Source organism: Pleurodeles waltl, chromosome 3_1, assembly GCF_031143425.1.
Source record: "Pleurodeles waltl isolate 20211129_DDA chromosome 3_1, aPleWal1.hap1.20221129, whole genome shotgun sequence".
In the NCBI taxonomy this organism is placed as follows: domain Eukaryota; kingdom Metazoa; phylum Chordata; class Amphibia; order Caudata; family Salamandridae; genus Pleurodeles; species Pleurodeles waltl.
In genome coordinates this window covers 1906378323-1906391658 of record NC_090440.1, presented here as the reverse complement: position 1 = coordinate 1906391658, position 13336 = coordinate 1906378323, and the positions used below count along the sequence as shown (strand labels likewise).

The following is a 13336-nucleotide window of genomic DNA, read 5'->3' as shown; positions in this document are numbered from 1 at the left end:
TTCTTTCGGTCGTCGTCCAGACGCCAAAGGCGTCTGACGTCATAGGCTTGCGTCCCTCTCGAGTGTGTCGGGCCCCGTTAATGGCGGCCGTCACAATATTTTGAAGACCGGCGTCCGGAGACGTCCGGTTACACCCCCAGATCCTGCAGAAGCACAATAGTCATGTTTGCGTTGGATAAGAGTTGCGACCGAGATTAGTCCATGAGAAGGATGTCGTCCAGGTAAATAATTAGATGAATCCCCCCTGACCACAGGTATTCCACCACCTGGTTTGAGTAGTTTGGTGAAACACCACGGTGCCGGAGAGAGACCGAAAGCAAGGGACGTAAACTTGAATACCTGACCCCTCCACGAGAATTGAAGGAATCTGCGGTGGGGAAAAAATATCGGGACCGTCAAGTAAGCGTCCTTGAGGTCCAGACGGATCATCCAATCCCCTTGAAGGAGAAGGTCTCTGAGCATATGAATGCCCTCCATCTTGAAGTGCCTGTAGACCACCCACTCGTTGAATTCCCTGAGGTTGATAACCGGGCGAAACCCTTTGTCCTTCTGTACAAGAAAGAGATTGCTCAGAAAAACCCCTGGGGTGAAGGACAGACCGACAGATGGCCCCCTTCCAGAGAAGGTCGTGCACTTCTGCATCGATGAGAGCGGACTTCAATGCCGAGAAAATCAGGGGTCTTGTGGTTGTCCCTGGGTTGGTGTTCCCCAGAACTCTATGTGGAACCCTGATACGGTCTGTAACACCCAAGAGTCTGAAGTGATGCGCGCCCAATTGTGTCTGAAAAACCGAAGTCTCCCTCCTATACTCTGAGGGGAAGAAAGGGAAATCCTTACCCGAAGGGCCTCCTGGGGCGTTCGCCCCTCAGCGGGCGTTCCTGTTGATTCTGGACTTCCCTCTATCGCGATTGGGGAAGAAAGCGCCTTGGCGACCATCTCACCAGCCGTTGTTACTGTATCCCTAGTTTGAGATGGGAGAGGCGGCCGGAGGAGCAACCGCTACCTCTTCCGGCCCTTGCAAAAACCTTGCCCGGGAAGATCTCCTTGATAGATGAGTGGGCTTTATCTAACGCCAAAAAAGTGGCAACGAATTTACCCAATTCTTTAACAAAAGGGTCACCAAATAAGCTGCCCTGGGCGATTGCCCCTGCCTCTGAATTGGACAACTCCCCCAACTTGGGGTCAATTTTTATGAGTAAAGATCGGCGTCTCTCTGCCGAAATGGCGCAATTGGTGTGGCCCACCCGTCCACGACATCCGTGGGTAGAGGAATGTCCGTGCGTCTGGCGTGTTCAGCCAACTGGATAATTTGCGTTAGGGGTCCTAACACATCAAGAAGCTTGTCCTGGCAAGACCTCCAGGACCGGTCAATGCCCTTCTTAGGGTCCTTGGTATATTTGGCAAAAAAAGAACAGAGCTTCGGATCCAAGTCAGGAGTGGCCGCCACCTTATCCGGTAAGGTAGGGCACAGGTCTTCAGCCTTAAGACGGGCTCTAACCTCCTTGTCTAGAGGCTGCCTAATCTTACTGGCTACATATTCAGCCACCTTCTGCTCCGGTTGCCATTCGGTTGACCGAGGGTGGTAAATGCCCTTGGGTTTGAACATCTCGGAGCCGGAGTCCTCAGTCTCCAGCAGATCTGGCACGGTGGACCCCGGGCGACAGGGGACCGGAGTCTTGTTCCTCCGCAGAGGAAGTGTCCCCTTCTGAGTCCTCCTCCACTCGCTTAGGTGACCCACTATCAGGGTCTAATAAGTGGTGCACCACGTCACCTGTCAGTCCGGGTAGCAATCCCTCCCGGCAGGATAGTCGCTTAGTCAGCTAGATGCTGGAAGCTGTCCAGATGCCCAGTGTTGCGCTTGTGCGATTTCTTGGCAGATGCAACCGACTTGGAAGAAGGCTGATATCCCATCAATCCACTTATACTAGTCCCCTTAGAAACTTTTTCAGCAAGTTGCGCCACACTCTCCTTAATGGGGGGCTAGGGCCTGGGCAAACGCTTGGGAAAGCAATGTCTACCCCAGGGGGGTAGAATGCGTTGGGAAGGGCCCTACCCAGGGGACATGGTGGAAAATAAGTCCTTATCAAGTGGTGGAAAAATCAGAGGACTCGGTTGCAACAGACAACGCCCTCCGGATATAAACGGCAGCCCCCCCACGGATCTGTTGCTAAATAGGGCCAAAAGAGACCAAACAGCCTTCTGTCATGCTCTCCTGGGTTGCGCGTAGATGAGAAAAGGGCAAAGTAACCCTACCGCAGAGCGGTGTCTGTTTTGCCATCAGGTGTATTGTGGGGGTTGGAGGGGTTAAAATAAGCCTGGGCTTACCAGAAAACCCCTATTGCGCACCTTTCCAGCACTCGAGTTTTTTAGCACTCGAAGCTTTGGAAAAAACGCGCTGTAAAAACAGAGCGGTGCAAAAGAGCTCCCTCTGGAGGAGCCGTCTAGTCACCGTCAGGTGAATCTGCGTGCGTTGAAACAACAGCCTGCAGCGCGTAGCACATCCCTGACAACGGCTCCAAGGAGGAATGCACACGCCAGCGCAGAATATAATAACTGCAACAACATAAAGCACAAGAGATGTAGCAATTCAAGAGGCAGAGAAGTGACTAAAGAGTGACTTATCTTATGCCCCGGAGCAGTGAAGAAAGAGGACATCAGGAGGCTCCAGGCGATTCTTATCCTCGGAGTCAGTGCCAGCGTTGATTGGACTGTGGTTACCATGGGAAGAGCAAGATTAGACTGTGGTTGCCATGGAAAGGTTGACCCATGGGCTTTGTAGTTTGCTGATTTTTCTTTATGAACTTTGAACTTGCTGTAATAATAAAGGGTGAAGAAAGTTGAGCATAATCCTCGCCTCCGGTCCTGCCATAGAATTAACCTCAGTTATGGTGCACCGACAAGTTACCTGACACCAAGGGGCATATTTATACTCCGTTTGCGCCGAAATTGCATCGTTTTTTTTGACGCAATTTCGACGCAAAACTAACGCCAACTAACGCCATATTTATACTATGGCGTTAGAGGCGAATAGCGCCAAAGTTCCCGGAATGTGCGTCATTTTTTAGCGTGAACCCCTTCCTTGCGTTAATGATATGCAAGGGAGGCGTTCCCGTCTAAAAAATTACTCCCAGGCCTTTACGTGGTATTTATACTCCCGGGCAAAAGTGACGCCCGGGAGTGGGCGTGGCTAAAAACGGCGCATTTGCGCCGCTTTTTAACGCCTGGGTCAGGCATGGCGTTAAGGGACAAGTGGGCTCAAAATGAGCCCAGAGTGCCCTCCCCTGCCCCCAGGGACCCCCCCTGCCACCCTTGCCCACCCCAGGAGGACACCCAAGGCTGGAGGGACCCACCCCAGGGACATTCAGGTAAGTATTTTTTTTTTTTTTTTTAATAATTTTTTGTGGCATAGGGGGGCCTGATTTGTGCCCCCCTACATGCCACTATGCCCAATGACCATGCCCAGGGGACAGAAGTCCCCTGGGCATGGCCATTGGGCAAGGGGGCATGACTCCTATCTTTACAATGATAGGAGTCATGTTGATGGGGGATGGGCGTCGAAAATAAATGGCGCAAGTCGGGTTAAGACGATTTTTTCGACGTAACCTGACTTGCCCCATTTTAAGACGCCCATACGCCATTTTCCCCCTACGCCGGCGCTGTCTGGTCTACGTGGTTTTTTCCCACGCAAACCAGGCAGCGCCGGTCTGATTGCGCCGTCTAACGCCATTCCATAAATACGGCGCCCGCATGGCGCTTCAGAATGGCGTTAGACGGCGCAAAACTTTTTGACGCTAAACTGCGTTAGCGCAGTTTAGCGTCAAAAAGTATAAATATGGGCCCAAGTATTTAAGTACTTGCGCCTGTCTCAGGCTCTGATGGATTTTGGGAGTTTCCGTCTTTGAACAAGTTAACTTAAACAAGGCATGAAAAAAGCTGTTTGTAAACGTTTCTTTTTAAAAAACAATAATATTTGGGGGTGAGGTGGAGGGGGCTGGTGAGAGAACGCCTACCTTCTCCGGCAGGGGTCGCTGTGCGTCTTGTGAAGCCTGGGACGAGAGAGCAGCGGCTGAACTAGGGGGCGGGGCCTCTGGTGTCATGTGCCTGTGCCGTATCTAACCAGGAAGAACTTCGAGCTGGGACTGGAGCCGAGAAGGGCTTGTCCATGGTCCCGGTGATATACCCACCCAAAAACTACTGTTATTCAGTTGTGCCAACAACAGTTTATTTGTTCCACTGCCTTACTGTGCCCGTCTCGCTGCTCCCGGGGCTCGATGACAGTAGGCTAGGAAGCTTAGAGACCGTAGGAAGTATCCAGCCGGCCGCCTGCAGGTTCATGTCAGAATTGGTAAGTGTCTGTCAAAAGTTTGGACAAACATGATTTCTGGGAGACTGTGGTACATCCAGCTTTTATTTAAATTACTTCAAACAATGTAAGCAGTCTTGAAATAATGCCTTTCTCGTTTCTGATATGTTCATCGAGTTCGCAATGTTTTACTTTCGGTTAGCTATCACACAGAAACATCAGTATTCCTGGTTTTGTATATTTTTCTCCAAGCAATCCGAGGTCCGCTTAGGCTACACGGTAGGACAGGATACTCGAAAAGGTGCCTATGTTTGTAAATTGTGACATTTAGTGACACACTGATTCTCCAAGGACATCACAAACTGATTTTCTAAATTTTGGTGCCCGAAAACAATAACATTGCTGGCAAAAAAGCATAATCCCCAATGTTTTTGTGACAGGCACATGAATGACTGTCACAAAAATATCGTGGCCTAGCCTGCAGCCTAACACTGCGCAGCAAGCACGAGTTGGGATGAGGAATGTCCGATCCCATTTCAATTTGAAATGTGCGCTCTCTTTGGCATCATCCTGGCATGTCACTTCCCAGTGTGACATACATTCTGCTGGAACATGTTAATGTGACTCTATGAGCCCTCCTACTATTATTTTAATACAAGCTGGGTGGGTGGACTAATTGAATAGCTCTGTCCAGCAGTGTGTATTTCGCGCTGCTCGATGCATGAGACTAGGGAAGGGGGGTTAGAAAGGTAACAGACAGGAGGGGTGGAAATGCTAAAGTGCGCGGGGGTAGGGAGACTGTAAAAGGGTGACTGAGGGAGGGAAGAGAAATAATTAAAATACATAGGAGGTGGGAAGGGGCGTCGTAAGTCGGGGAGGGAGTCAAAAACAAGCGCCGGAGGGAGGACAGGAGTGGGGGCCTGGAAATAGTATTGCCAATGCTGAGCCTGGGTGAAGGGAGGCCTAAAGGCCCGTCCGCCCACGGGTTACTTCGGGTGAGTGGCACTAGCACCGAATTCGAGGCTGCGCGTAGGTTGAGGACGGCGAGGTGGGCGGGAGCAGGGGAAGGCCATGTAGGGAGGGTGTCAGGAGTTAAGCCTCTACGACAAACTGCTGATCCTGGGACGGTTATTTTGGTGGGTTAAATTGATCTTCCCACCAGCCCAGCCCATTTTTTGCATGTTATAATCCCAATTTTCTAGGGCTGGGTTGAACAGTGGATCTTTCAAAACAGGCCTGATTGATCGGTTGTTATTCACCAACGTAGGACAGTTGCTGTTTTTACATGCAGTGTGAACTGTGGTAGTTGGGTGGCTGGTGAGTAACTAGAGGGGGTATCCAACCCTTCTGGGGGTGGGGCATGTGAGGTGCTGGGGTAGACGTTTTGACGAGTTGGAGCAGGTTAAGGTGGGGATAACTTTGAGAGGTTAGAGGTGAGGTGGCTGTGGAAAAGAATGTCTGTGACATGGTAAAGGGGAAATGTGCATGTGTGAGTTCTTGGGGATTCTTTGTCATTTTAGGGAGCTTCAAGAGATAAGGCATTAGGTTGTCAATTTGTATTAGTGGGTCCTGGTTGAAATTGTGTATTGACTAATATCTCCAGATCTATCCTAGTAAATGTGGCAATTTATCGTATATTGAGGTCTGTGGTTTATGTAAAGTCTTGCCGAAGGATGCTGGAACGCTCTTACACCTGCCTTGTCCTGGGGCCTGATTACAACCTTGGCAGATGGGATACACTGTCACAAATGTGACAGACATCCATCCGCTGTATTACAATTCCATTATATCTTATGGAACTTGTAAAACAGCGGGTGGGATTACCCCATCCACCAAGGTCGTAATCAGGCCCCTGGTCTCCAGCAGGCTTTTCTCCTGGTTGGCTGGCCTGAGCTTCTTTGAGGCCGGCTGCGCCTCCAGGAAGTTCGTCGTGGTGTCATACGCAGAGCAGGAGAGAAAATGAAAACACCTACCCCCGGGCAACCCTCCTTTTACCGATTCAGTGCAGCAGCGCAGGGTGAGTAAAAGGAGGGTTTAAGCAAGTTTTTTTTTTTTTACTAAGATTGTGCAGGGTCTGGAGGTTGTGGTAGAGTAGTAAGTACCAACAGACATATATTTGGGACCAGTTGACAAACGCTGTACCTTAGGCTTGTACCATTGTTCTAAAACAATGGTCTTCAACCTTTTTATTGCCCTTTCCAACATTACGTAAAATAATTTCACCGGGGCCCGCAAAATGATGATTTTATATTCTATAAAATGTATAGATTTGTCCTATTGTTTTTCAGTTTAGCAGAATAAGTATATGGAGTCTAGCACATAGCAAATATGTTGTACATGTTAGGTGAAACCGTGGGGTAGAGAGGCATATTAAAACATGTCCTAAAACAATGTTCTGTGGTACATTTTTCATGCAAATAAGTTCCATAAGTGAAAGTGAAAATTTGTTGCAAGTAAAGAAGCCAAAATGTAAGGAACTTTAGATGACTAATTTTGACAAAAATAGATGTTTCTTCTTGCCTTTTATCTTTGTCACACCATCATATATTATTTTAGCCCCATGTCATGTGTGGCAGGTTCAGCCATTTCTTTTTATGGTAATATGAGCTTACTTTACGGTTAAAAAAAAAAGCTCTAGAAAATTCAACAAAGAAATCTAAGGTTAAAGTGACCTTAGTTATTGTAGTGAGATTTTAGCTTACAATAAAAAAAAAAATGAAAATCACTGATGAAAATAAAGAGATATGGTAATAAGATTTTGGCTTGCATTAAAAGAAATCCTAGAAATTCACTGAAAAAAACAAAGATGAAAATGGCATTGTATTTAAGTATTGTAATAATATAAAATCTAAAGTTTAAAAAACAAAACATCACTGAAACTCACCGGTTATAATTTACTGAGGTAACTATAACATGCACCAATGTCATGTACTATGTATGGTATTGCATATTACATCACTCAAGACATGTTAAATAACGTCACTTACAACATCTGAAATGACAATATTGATGACATCATCCAACCTACTGCCCTTCAAGGTACTGTATAAACTGTAAGATAATCTTTGAAAACAAAGTAGGAAGTAAAGGGCCCACAGCATATATTGCCTGTATATCTGTGGTTGTACAAAATGCAAATAATGTAAAACTAGAAACAAGTCTCAATCAGTTTAGTAAAAGTTACATGGTGAACACCTTAGCTACCAGTGAGTTTAAAATGCAAGCAGCATTTCATTTAAACAAGGTAGAAACTGAGCGCGACTAGTTTGAATTGGAGATTTATGTATTAAATAGGTTGTGCCTTTATTCAAAGTCTGCAACCCACAATAAGGACAATACATTATTCACCTGTGGATTTCTGTGTACATGGTGACGTTAAAGAGTTGTCATGCAGTGCTGTAGACAATGTCTTTATAAAATGGCGATTTATAAAGTGACAATATTTATTTCCATAAATTCTGTCAAAATTTAGATACATTATACTTTGCTGTAGAATGTATGATATATGGGTATCTCACTTAAAACCTATACATGGCAACATTTTAGAAAAGGGAAGAGAAGATTAAAAAAAAATATATATATTTGGGGGAATGTATTTCCCTAATTAACTTCTGTTGAAGCTGAGGCGATTTTTGGCTTAAAAAATCACGAGTCTCCTTGAATTGGGTCTATTGGTATAAATGTTTCCAAGTCTCAGTATGATTGTAAGCATTGTTAAAACGGTGTACACCATTCTGATCCTTTTAGGAATATATGTAGGGTACTTTCAAATACTATTGAAGATTGTATATAGGTCCTAGACTTTTTATTGGCTAATATACAGGAGGGAAACTGAAGTATTTAACAGGCACTTCTCACTAAGGTAAATGATAACCAAACACTGTTTTTGAATAATATTCAAGGATTATTAAGTTGCTGATATCAATCTCTACAGAGCCATTACATTTCTAACGTATCTAAATACCAGTTAAAAATAGCATAATATCTAGTTAGTGTGGGTGATTTCATAGAAACACCATGTTTTGCTTGTTGTGAAAGGTTATGCCCTTTTGTACTTAAGAGATAATGGAAAATTGGGTGTACGTGTATCTTGCTGAAAACCTTTAAGTGTGAAAAGCTTACAGCAAAAGTTTATATCCATTGGATGCCGTCATCAGTGATATCATCAATGATGTGATTTAACATGTCATGGGTGATGTAATATGTAAAGTTATAAGCAGGGCATGGCGGGTGGCGCATGTTAGTGTTTTATTTTTTTAAACATTATTTTTTGCATTATTACAACACCCAACTATAAATGGCACATTAATCTTTGTTTTTTTTCAGTGAATTTCTAGTTTTTTTTTTAAACGTTAATCTAATATGTTATTTCCATACCTATCTATAACATCTCTTTAACCTTTGGTTTTGTTAGTGTATTGCAGTTCTTTAAAAAAAAAAAAATATTCACTAACTCCCCCGCTCAGCACAGCTTTTGGCTGTGCTCAGAGGTAGATTGTACGCAGGGCTTGGCCTCTAGCTAGCCCTACGCCAAGGCTGTGCGTCCTACCCCACGCCGCCACCAACCAACACTTTGCACGACTGAGGTTGGCGGTAGGGTCTGAATGCAGGCCAACCCCACACAGGCAGACAACCATAAGCCATATGCAGAGGGGTGTTATCCACAGGGCCTGTAGCCAGCCCAACATGGACGGTAACCGCCCTGCATGAATTTAGCTGTGCTGGTGTTGGCTGCATGTACTGGAATGTGGCAGGCAATGTGCGCATCACCGAGCAGGCAGACGGCCTTCAGCCATGTGTAGAGGGGGTTTAGCCACAGGGATAGGCATACGGTCAGGTCGATTGCCCAACCCCACAAAGGCAGATGGTCTTCTATTGTGCGCAGCAGAAGGTTAGCCACCAGCCCTGGCCTGTGACCAGGCACTACACCCAACCCCCAATGAGGAGCAAGCCCCCGCCACGCACAGCTTGCAGTCATACAAGGTGTAGGGTTGGTGATAGAGCCTGGCCTGTGGCTGTGCCCCCATTCTACATTCTCATCCTTCTTCTCTTTTTATTTTATTTTTGCTGTATTCTTGCGGTACTATAGCCCAAGCGTCAACCCCCCACGTTCCCTCGGGACCCTCAAAATTTCACTTGATAAAAGCTTGCACAGTCTAGCTGGACCATGGGAGTGAAGCTTGCGCTGTGCCACCTGCAGGGGTACCGCCGTATTGCACAGGAGGCTCCTCTGGGTCCAGCAGGACTCTGCAAGACCCACATTACATTAAAAAATAAATATATATTTTAGTCTGGCGGGGGATCCCTCTGGAATCTCCCCCCTGCCCTCCAACAAGTGCCACGGGTTCAGGGTACCCATACCCTGCCCCTTTATGCTTTATATTTTAGATAAAGTCCGGACACTGCATCCACGAGTCCTGGAGTGGTGGCTACAATATCTTTCTTCAGGTTGGGGCCACTAAATAATATCGACAGGAAAAAACAGCTCTCGCGACCAATAAGATTATTCTATTTTTTTTAATTTACAGGACAGTGGGAGTCCCGCTGGATCAACCATCCCAATATACCTATTTTTATAACCCTTTGATGACCACCCTGAGCACCTCTTTAAATGCATATTTTTCAAAAACAACTGAATAGACCAAGTAATAAAAAGCGAGCTGCCTGAGTAAAGTTCTAACTTTCTGCCAAATAAGGTGTAATTCCACTCAGCAGTTTTTTCTGTAACGCTTCCCAAAATGTCCTACAGGAATTAACATGGGAAAATGTGTTTTGAGACCTCACCCCATTTTCTTAGCCCCTGCTTGACAGATCACCCGAAAACATTCCAGGAAAGAGTTGAGGTGGATGAAGATTCTTTTCGAAAAGGATTATGAAGATTTGTCAAAAGGTGCCAAACTTGGTAGAACAAAAAATTGTCTTCCTATAAAAACTTTGACCTAACTGTAACTACAGAGTGGCGACTACCACTGTTTTATGCACATATATATGTGTATATACCTTTTTGGGGAACCTAAAAATATGTATATATCTATTTTTGTTAGGGGTCCCCCCTTTTTTTAAATTGAATGATAACCCTGAAAATCCTCCTTTAAAAAAATAAATATGTTAAACCTTAAAAAAAACAACATCCCTTTACCTGCCCCTGAACCCTAAAAAATAAACATTGCCTCCCAATAGGTCTACCAATCTGTGAATCCTAAAGTCCTATTTCCTCTCTTTACCTTAACCCGTCCCTGAACTCTAAAAACCCTCACCTCCCTTTACCTACCACTGTACCCTAAAAATTACTTAACTTCCACTACCAGCCCCTGAACCCTAAAAAAACCTTACCCCCTTTACATCTACCACTGGCCGTGAACCCTAAAAAACCCTTACCTCCCTTCATGTCTGTTCTTACTTGAACCTAAAAAACTCTTACTTTCTTTACCTCTACCCATTTCTGAGCCCAAAAAAACCCTTACTTCCTCTACCTCTACCCATCTCTGAACGTGATAAAAACCCTTACTTCCTTTGCCTCCCCTTAACACTTAACCCCTTCGCTGCCAGGCCTTTTCCCCCTCAGGTGCCAGGCCTTTTTTTGGCTTTTTGGGGCAGTTCACGCTTAGGCCCTCATAACTTTTTGTCCACATAAGCTACCCACGCCAAATTTGCGTCCTTTTTTTCCAACATCCAAGGAATTATAGAGGTACTTGGAGTTTGTGAGTTCCCCTGAAGGAGACCAAGAAACTAGCCAAAATACAGCAAAAATGTAATTAAAAAAAAAATGGGAAAAAGGGCTGCACAAAAAGCCTTGTGTTTTTTTCCCTGGAAATCGTATCAATAAAGGGTTTGCAATGCTAAAATCACCAGCTTCCCAGCTTTGAGGAACAGGCAGACTTGAATCAGAAAACCACATTTTTAAACACAATTTTGGCACTTTTCTGGGACATACCCCATTTTTACTATTTTTGTGCTTTTAGCCTCCTTCCAGTTAGTGACAGAACTGGGTGTGAAACCAATGCTGGTTCCCGCAAACCTAAACATTTCTGAAAAGTAGACAAAATTCTGAATTCAACAAGGGGTCACTTGTGTAGATCCTACAAGGTTTTCCTACAGAAAATAACAGCTGAAAAAAAAGATTGAAATTGAGGTGAAAAAAACAGCCATTTTTCTTCACATTTTATCCTGTCTTTGGTCCTGGGCTCAGCAGCCATATAGGGAAACCTACCAAACCTAAACATTTCTGAAAACTAGACACCCGAGGGAATCAAGGGAGGTGTGACTTGCGTGGATCCCACAATGTTTTCTTACCCAGAATCCCCAGCAAACCTGATATTTAGCTTAAAAATCACATTTTCCCCACAATTCTGTGTGGTATCACCGCACTGAGACAAATTTCCTACCACCCAACGTTCCCCTCAGTTTCCCGGTAAAAATGATATCTCACTTGTGTAGGTGGGCCAAGTGCCTGTGACTGGGAAGAGCTAAAAACGTGTTGAAATTGAGGGGGGAACCAAAGCGGGTCCAAAAGGGCAGTTTGGAAAAAAAGAAAACATTTTTAGGCTGACAAGTGGGGCAGATTTTTTATCGGTATAGATGAGACAATGCTGGGTGGTAGGAATTTTGTGGATTCCTGCAGATTCCGGAAGGTTCCATCTCGAAAAATGTGGGAACATGTGTTATTTCCAGCTAAGTTTGGAGGTTTGCAGGGCATTGTGGGTAAGAAAATGGTGCAGGGTGGTGTTCTGGTATCCTGTGCACCAGTAGATACTTGTGTAGATAGTGGTAAGCCCATCTTTTGGAACATTCTCCATACCAAGGCTCACCTCCTACTTGAATTCTCATTGCGCCTAGTGGCAGAGCTGAGGGTAGGTCTTACTAGCTAACAAAAATTGCAAGTGTACCAAAGAAGGTGCTCTTTACATTTCTGTATGCTGGGCTTGACTTTAAGATGGATACATTAAAAATAAAAACAAACACTAGAACGAGACAGTAATAAATAACGTGAGCTATGTGACAGCACTAGAAGTCAGAAACTTGCTGTAATACAATTACCGCTCATTTCTGTCATTGCCACATGGCCCTAAAACGGTCCATTTGCATCATGGTTAGTGAAGGCCATTTGCTGTGTATTGCTGTAACTGTGAGAAGCACATTCTCATCCCTTTGCACTTGACAGCTCTGGGATCCCACTTTGCCAAATTCTGCGCTTTAACACACATGAAGCAATGGGCCACGCAATACTGATAACTTTAATTAACACTCTGCATTATATTTCCACCAGTTACTGCACAATATATTGGCTTTCTCAATAAACAAGTCATAGCACTTTTATGGAGTTTCAGTAACTTATATTGCACAACTATTCACCAAGCTAAATCTCACAACAACAAAAAAAGTATATTAATCACTTAGACAAAACCTAATGCATTTACCAATGCTTGTTATAAATGCCATAAAAAGTATAATTAAAAAAAAACTTTTCTGGGTTGTAAAATGCTTAAAAGGGCCATCGCTGTACTTATCGACGTTGTAAGAGTTTGAATTGTAATAATCATCGCAGTAAACGCCACGTTGTAAACATTACATGCCCTCTGAAATATGATTGACAAATTTGTGTTCTCCATGGACAAACTAAGTTCTTCTCTAAGTCGAAGCATCACGCTTCCCTTGGCACCTTGTTGTGATTTGGGGTTTTGGGTTGCAGGAGCGGGAATTGGAGCAGGCAGTGACAAAGCATTTGCAGTGCAATGGGTCTTGTGTTTGCTCACGTTAGACCTATTAGCATGTAAATTCCTAACTGGACTTCTTGCCACATAAATTGAAAATGAAAAGTAAAACAGTTGACATAAGCAAGTCGGTTCAAAGCGCCACAGCCGCCATGAGCGTGAATGCAAGAGTTATTGGCTCTCTGAGTGAATGTCTAGAAAAGATCGCGGCTGGGATGAAAGGCAAACTGAAACTGCAGGCGGGGCCATCACACTCTGTAACAGTAGGAAGTGTGATGGCCAACAAAAATGTTCACTTAGTGAAATCGCCTAGGAGGGAACT

General features: G+C 44.8%; 1 protein-coding gene across 1 annotated transcript in view; it reads left to right on the top strand.

Annotated features, from left to right (window-relative positions):
• The first annotated feature begins 4122 nt into the window (after positions 1-4122).
• Positions 4123-13336, top strand: part of LOC138285742 (caspase-10-like) — a 258567-nt gene continuing 249353 nt past the window's right edge. Inside the window, exon 1 of the mRNA XM_069226075.1 lies at positions 4123-4345. The gene's annotated coding sequence lies outside the window, so the exon portion shown is untranslated. The remainder of the gene's footprint in view (positions 4346-13336) is intronic.